Source organism: Mandrillus leucophaeus, unplaced genomic scaffold (assembly GCF_000951045.1).
Source record: "Mandrillus leucophaeus isolate KB7577 unplaced genomic scaffold, Mleu.le_1.0 Scaffold101, whole genome shotgun sequence".
Taxonomy (NCBI): Eukaryota; Metazoa; Chordata; class Mammalia; order Primates; family Cercopithecidae; genus Mandrillus; species Mandrillus leucophaeus.
The window spans coordinates 1,228,519-1,235,989 of record NW_012098210.1 but is presented as its reverse complement, the minus strand read 5'-3'; the positions used below and the strand labels follow the sequence as shown (position 1 = coordinate 1,235,989).

The 7,471-nt window shown below is 43.3% G+C and overlaps 1 protein-coding gene across 3 annotated transcripts in view; it reads left to right on the top strand.

Moving 5' to 3' along the window:
- The first annotated feature begins 6,329 nt into the window (after nucleotides 1–6,329).
- The window catches only part of ZNF343 (zinc finger protein 343), a 22,589-nt gene continuing 21,447 nt past the window's right edge, over nucleotides 6,330–7,471 (top strand). The window contains exon 1 of one of the 3 annotated variants that reach the window (XM_011974557.1): nucleotides 6,330–6,379. The gene's annotated coding sequence lies outside the window, so the exon portion shown is untranslated. Of the gene's footprint in view, nucleotides 6,461–7,471 lie in introns of all 3 variants that reach the window. The other 2 variants (XM_011974562.1, XM_011974568.1) reach the window with 2 other exon arrangements.

The following is a 7,471-nucleotide window of genomic DNA, read 5'->3' as shown; positions in this document are numbered from 1 at the left end:
CCTGGGTTCAAGCATTTCTTCTGCCTCAGCCTCTCAAGTAGCTGGGACTACAGGCGCATGCCACCAAGTTCGGCTAATTTTTTATATTAATACTCTTAGTAGAGATGGGGTTTCGCCATATTAGCCAGGCTGGTCTTGAACTCCTGGCTTCAAGTGATCTACCTGCCTTGGCCTCCCAAAGTGCTGGAACTACAGATGTGAGCCACCATGCCTGGCCCACTTTGGCTTCTGATTCATTAAACACACAGTATTAGTCTTTAAAAAAATCTTTTCAAAAGATATTTTATATATATATATATAAAAAAATATTGAGCTTCTTTAGACTGCTTATTTTTACAAATACTGATTGGATTCATCTTACTTTGATTTGACTAGCAACAAGAAGGTTCTTTGAGAACATGTATGGTTATGGGCTCATTTACACAAATACTGCTTTGATTCACTATAATTGCTTATAACTCCCAATAAGAGAAATTCTAAGATCTTTGAAGTTTTGAGCATCTTAAGTACTTTTGAATCCTTTTGAAGATTCTTTTGAGAACACAGGCGATTCAAGCTCATTTCCATAAATGCTCCCTAGCTAAATTTAATTTGGTCTTACTTGAAGAAGAAAAGTGCAGTTGAGGCAAGTGTGTATCCTTGGCTTTTAGCTCATGTAAAGGTGATATTTATCTCAATTCATTCTAATAGAAGAAATTTCACATTTAACCATTTTAACCATTTTAAGTTGCACAGAGGCGTTTAGTACATTCACAGTATTGCCCAACAATCACCATTATCTAATTCCAGAAAATTTTCATTTGTTGCTGTTGTTTTTCTTTGTATTTATTTTCTTATTTTTAAATTTCTTTTTCCTTTTATGTGATTCTTCAATTAAGACATCCCATTATGGCAATTCCAGAACATTTTCATCACCCCAAAAGGGAATCCTGTGCCTATTAAGTGGTCATTTTGCATTTCACCTTCCCACTAGACCCTGCTACTAATCTGCTTTCTGTCTCCATGGATCTGCCTATTCTGGACATATAAATTCATTTAAGTGGAATGATACAGTACATGGTCTTTTGTGTCTGGTTTCTTTCACTTAGCATAATGCTTTCAAGGTTCATCCATGTTATACCATGTATCAATACTTCATTCCTTTTTATGGCTGAATACTATTTGATTGTATGGATTTATCATATTTTGCTTATCCATTCACCAACTGATGAACATTTGGATTGTTTCCACCTTTCAGCTATTCTGAATAGTGCTGATGTAAACATGCTATACAAGTTTTTGTTTGAACACCTGTTTTCAATTCTTTGGGGCATACAGCTTGGAGTGGAAATGCTGGGTCAAATGCTAATTCTATGTTTAACTTATTGAGGAACCACCAAACGGATTTCCCCAACAGATAGAACACTTTAAATTCTTACCAGCAATGTACAGTATAAGGGTTCTAATCTCTCCACATCTTTGCCAACAGTTGTTATTTTCTATTAAAAAAGTATTTTTATTATAACCATTCTAGTGGGCGTGAAGTGGCATTTTATTATGGTTTTAGTTTACATTTCTCTAATGACTAGTGACATTAAGCATTTTTTTGGTGTGTTCTTGATGGCTGTTTTGTATGCATTTACTTCTTTGAAGAAACCTTTATTCAAGTCATTTGCTCATTTAAAAATTGGGTTGTTAGTCTTTTTGTTATTGAGTCATAGACATCTTAATATATTCTGGATGCTAGACCATTATCAGATATACGATTTGCAAATATTTTCTTTCATTCTTATGGGTTGCCTTGTCACTCTTCCAGTAGTGTCCTTTGGTGCACAAAGTTTTAAGTTTTGATAAATTTCTATTTCTTTTTTGAGACAGGGTCTCACTCTTGTCATCCAGGCTAGAGTGCAGTGGTACAATCATGGCTCACTGCAGCCTGGAACTCCCAAACTCAAGCTATCCTCCCATTTCAGCCTCCCAAGTAGCTGGGACTACAAGTGCCTGCCACCATGCCCAGCTATTTTTTGGGGAATTTTTCTTTTTTTTGGTAGAGAAGGGTCTGTGTTGCCCAGTCTGGTCTTGACCTCCTGAGCTCAAATGATCCTCCTGCCTTGGCCTCCTAAAGTGCTGGGATTACAGGGGTGAGCCACTGCGACTGGCCCAATTTATTTTTCCATTTGTTGCTTCTGCTTTTGGTGTCATATCTAAGAAACAACTTTTCAGATGCCAGGTAATGAAAATTAACCCCTATGCTTTCTTCTAAGAGTTTTAGCTTTTATATTTAGATCTTTATCGTCTTTGAGTTAATTTTTGTATATAGTGGAAGGTAGAGGTCCAACTTCATTCTTTTACTTGTGGTTATCCAGTTGTTCCAGCACCATTTATTGAAAAGGCTATTATTTCCCCATTAAATGGTCTTGGCATCCTCATTGAAAAGCAATTAACCATTTCTCTATGGTTTCATTTCTGGACTTTCAATCCTATCCATTGGTGTATGTCTATGCTTAGGGCAGTGCCACACTGTTTTAATTGCTGAAGCTTTGTGTTAAGTTTTAAAATTAAGAAGAGTGAGTCCTCCAACCTCGTTTTTTTCAAAATTGTTTTGGCTATTCTGGGTCCCTTAAAATTTCCTATGAACTTTAGGATCAACTTTTCCATTTCTGCAAAAAGGCCATTGGAATTTTGACAGGGATAGCTGTAGATTGCTTTGAGGAGTAATGCCATTTTAACAATATTAAGTCTTTCAACCCATGAACACAGTATGTAGTTTCATTTATTTGGAGCTTATACAATTTCTTTCAGCAATGATTTGTAATTTTCAGCGTACAAATCTTGTTCCTTCTTGGTTAAAGTTATTCCTAAATATGTTGTTATTTTTGATGCTATTGCAAATGGAACTATTTTCTTATTTTCAAATTGCTTGTTAGTTATAGAAATGTAGGCTTTACTATATATAAGATCACATCATCTGTGAATAGAAATAGTTTTACTTCTTCCTTTCCCATTTGGATGGCTTTTTTTTCCTTGTCTAATTGCTGTAAACAGACCTTCCAGTACAATGTTGAATAGAAGCGGCAAAAGTGGGCATCCTTGTCTTGTCACTGACCTTAGGGGAAAAGTTTTCAGTTTTCACCACTGAGTATGATGTTAGCTGTGGGTCTGTCATAATTGCATCCCATGCTGTGAATGTAGGCTTCGAGACTGCTGAAGAGCCAGGGAGGAAAGCAGGGTGAGGGGCAAGTAAAACATTGCAAAATTTTCCTAATTTTTCTCTTTTATGAATAGACTTCATTTTTAGAGGAATTTTAGGTCCACAGCAAAATTAAACAGAAGGGACAGAGATTTCCCATTGATGTCACCTCTGTCCTTGTATTTTTAATTAAACTGTTCCATAGATTTTATTCACGTGATGAGTAACAGTCACATGGAGCACAGAGGGATGCTGAGGGAGGGCTCCAGATCAGGGGCTGGATTTGAAACTGTCCCAATTGTCCCACAGAACTGATGTTTACGGTTTCTTTGAATAAACAGAAATTGGTCCTTCCAGGCCAGGTGCGGTGGCTCATGCCTGTAATCCCAGCACTTTGGGAAGCTGAGGTGGGAGAATCACTTGAGCCTAGGAATTTAAGATCAGCCCGGGCAATGTGGTGAAACCCCATCTCTACAAAAAAATAAAAAAATTTGCCAGGTGTGGTGGCATGCGCCTGTAGTCCCAACTACTTGGGGCTGAGGTGGAAGACTCACTTGAGCCCAGGAGGTTGAGGCTACAGTGAGTGGTGATCATGCTGCCGCACTCTAGCCTGGGTGACAGAGCAAGACCCTGTCTCAGAAAAAAAAAAAAAAAAAAAAAAGAAAGAAAAAGAAAAAGAAAAGAAATGGATTCCCCCAGTCTTAAAACTTGAGAAGGTCACATTTGTCCTGCGTTCCTTTCTCAGGAAAACCAACCATCAGGCCTCCCAGATAGTATCAGGGAGCTCCAACTTACCAGATCATTGCATCTGGACAATGAGAACCCACACTCCTCATCAGTCATGATTGCCTAACCAATCACCTGATTCCTGTTCCAAATCCTCTTTCTTATTTCTCCCGAAGTTCTGTTTTCCCACAGTTACGTTTCTTCCCTGCTACACAAACCCCTGATTTTGGTCAGTCAGGGAGATGGATGTGAGACTGATCTCCCATCATCTTGGCTGCAGCACTCAATTAAAGCCTTCTTCCCTTGCAATACTCGTTGTCTCAGTGATTGGCTTTCTGACTGGCAAGCAGCAGGACCTAGACCCAACCCCTGTTGTTTCAGTAACAGATTCTGCCCAGTACTAACATGGCAGCCTCCAAGACAAGAGAAGGGAATTGGTCCTTTCTGTGAAAGCCAGGACAGAATATCAAGAATTGTTTGTCTGTCTTCTGGCTCACAATGGCCTTGGGGCCTTGTTCTCTATCTCCTGAGTACTGGAGAACAGAGAAGTCTCAGAAGGCGGACATTGGGAAGGTAAAAAAAAATAAGAGGATGGAAGGGGGTGTTGGAGAAAATAAAAACAAAATCTCCTGCTAACCCAGAAAATCCCCTACACAAACGTAGAAAATAAAGATAAGTTTTATTACCAAATAATATTGAACTGGACTGGGAAGCACATCATATACAATCTGCTAATCAGATGCCAGACAGAAAGAGATCTTACTTTTTATCTAGTTGGGCAGATACAATCTATTACAAACATGTCCTCAAAATTAATGGTAATTTGCCCCCTTGTAAGAGGATTTGACATTGTTTGCTGTACAATTTTTCATAGTTCATCCTAAATTCACCTGGTAATTGGAGTAGCCATCTTTTAATTGCCTTTATCAAAAATAAAAAATAAAACTTTTATCTATGACAAACGGGCGGTTACCAGTTTGGAGCTAGGCACCTAAGCTAAACTCCCAAGGTGACAGGGAGATAAGGGCACTATCTTCGTCACTGTTTACATTTCAAAGAGATGGCTCACCAGACCTTTGGGGGAAACATTCCTATTTCGTAAAGCTGGCCGGTGCTTATTCAGCGTTTCAAGTGTCAGGTACATATCAAAGCGGCATTTACACATAGATTTCTTACGGAGATACTCCAAGGGCAGGAGGTCAGGTTTATTTCCCTTTCAGTAACAAATAAAATTTAATTCAATTTGTATTTGCCATTAAGATTTAAACGCTCTTCCTATGAGCTGAAGGTCTGATCTGCAAAGCCCCAATTGCCGTGTTGCACAAGGTATCAGCGTAGCCCAGTTTTAAAAATATTATTATTTTTAAAATATATATATTTAACTCCTGGCCTCAAGCCATCTCCAGCTTCAGCCTCCCTCGGCGTTACAGGAATCACAGGCGCACGCCACCACGCCCGGCTCCAGTAGCACAGATCTGAATCGGGATCTTAGATAAGAGGCCAGAGAGCCAGACTCCATCCTGAGTGAGGCTTCCCTCCTCCAGAAACTGGATGAGAGTCTGTCACTAACTCTGAGGACTTCGACAAGAGGAAGGTGACTACAGGCCACCCACAGGAGTGCACTGGTGTTGAGGGTAAGGGTTCAACTGAGACGCTGGGAGGCGGTTTTGCCCTGCCTGTGTCCCACAGGCAGCACGAAGTCGAATCTACATAGGGCTCACATAAGCTAGTTCGCACGCTATGGAGCCTCAGCCCAGGGAATTCAGTGGGTCCAGTGCAGGAAACTCTGTACCCAGTGCACACCTGACAGTTCGCGCACTGCTCCGGCTAGATTCGCCAATGAGAAATGACTTCCCTCGGTAACCCCAGCTTCCGAAAGCGCCTGCCGAAGCTGCCGCAGAGGCTTGTGGGGTGTAGTCTTTTTTTTTTTTTTTTTTTTGGCAGAATGGCCCTAGAGGACAGAGACTTCACTCGGGAGCCAGAATCTGTTTTCAGCATGGTTTTTTTTTTTTTTTCTTTTGAGACGGAGTCTCGCTCTGTCGCCCAGGCTGGAGTGCAGTGGCGCGATCTCGGCTCACTGCAAGCTCCGCCTCCCAGGTTCACGCCATTCTGCCTCAGCCTCCCGAGTAGCTGGGACTACAGGCGCCTGCCATCACGCCCTGCTATTTTTTTGTATTTTTAATAGAGACGGGGTTTCACCGTGTTAGCCAGGATGGTCTCGATCTCCTGACCTCGTGATCCCCCCGTCTCGGCCTCCCAAAGTGCTGGGATTACAGGCGTGAGCCACTGCGCCCAGCCCAGCACGGGTATTTTAAGAAGAGACGGAGAGGATGTCACTGCAGTAGCCAATGTCCTGGAAAATTAACTGTTGCACGGCCCAGAAGCGGCTACGTGGCGGCCAATGGGAGCCGAAGCCTGCGAGGATGTTGGGAACTGTAGTTCTGGCGTAGGTCGACGGCCGAGGTCCCGGGCCCGCTGGCTCGGGTGAGCGCGGCCTCTGCGGCTCCTTGGCCCCAGGATGCCCTCTCTCGTGGGGAAAGGAGGTTCGGGAAAGGCCGGGTGTAGGTTAGGACGCAGGGTAGAGTGTGGCCAATGGGGAGTGCGGGTTGGAGATACTTGGTTTTTGGAGGAGGGGGCGCGGCTCGCGGTGCTCCCTGGGATTGGGCGATGGGGTGAGCCCCTGCTTGCCGGGACCTCTGCGGACCTTTTTTCCCCTGGGGGGACGAGAGTGACCTGGAATTCTATAGTCTGTCTTGTGAGAGTGACCTGGAATTCTAACGTCTGTCTTGAACCAGGCGGGATTATTCTGGGTCAACCGGTTTTCGAATAGGAAGGGCGGCCCCAGTTGTGCGTCCTGGGGTTTATTTGGGCTGTGAGGTTGAGTTCTGCCAGGGCCAAATGGACCAACATCCCCAAGGCTGGAATGGGGACGTGGCTAGGTCCGCACATCCCTGTGTGGTTTTTGGCTGGGGAGCGTTCTGAGTCCTGCATCTCCGAGTTTTTCTGTGTTTTGGGTGGGGCTGGATATGTCCCAAGTGGTGACGAGGGTGGTTAGGGGGAGGCCATCTCAGGCCTTGATGCTTGATGGGCCTTGGTTTGTTAGGAGTTGCAGGGGTGGAAGTGGAGGTGAGCAAGACGTGGTCAGAATATCCTGAGAGGGTCTGGGCGAGTGTCTTGGGTCAGGAGTCCCTGGGGTTTTTAGGGAGGTGAGGGAGGTTTTGTCCTCTAATAATAGCGGGCTGTATCACTCTGACATACATCTAGGTAGTTTTTTTTTTTAATGGGGACAGGCCTTTTCTCTGGGATTTGTTATCTCAAGGCGTGTCATGTGGAAGGTGCCCCCTGTGCTTTGTGGCAGAGATCCTGGGTTTGGTCGTCATCTGGGTGGCCCATCTGGCTGACTCCTTCTTTCCTGGACTGCTTTTCCCTCACACGTTAGGGCCAAACATCTGGTTTGGGGCTGTGAAGGGTTAGGTATGGTGGAGAACTCTGATGCCTTCTGGTCGGCAATCCAAATCACTTCTGGCATATGGCAAGTTCTGGATATCAGGCGTTTAATTTTATTTTTAATTTTTT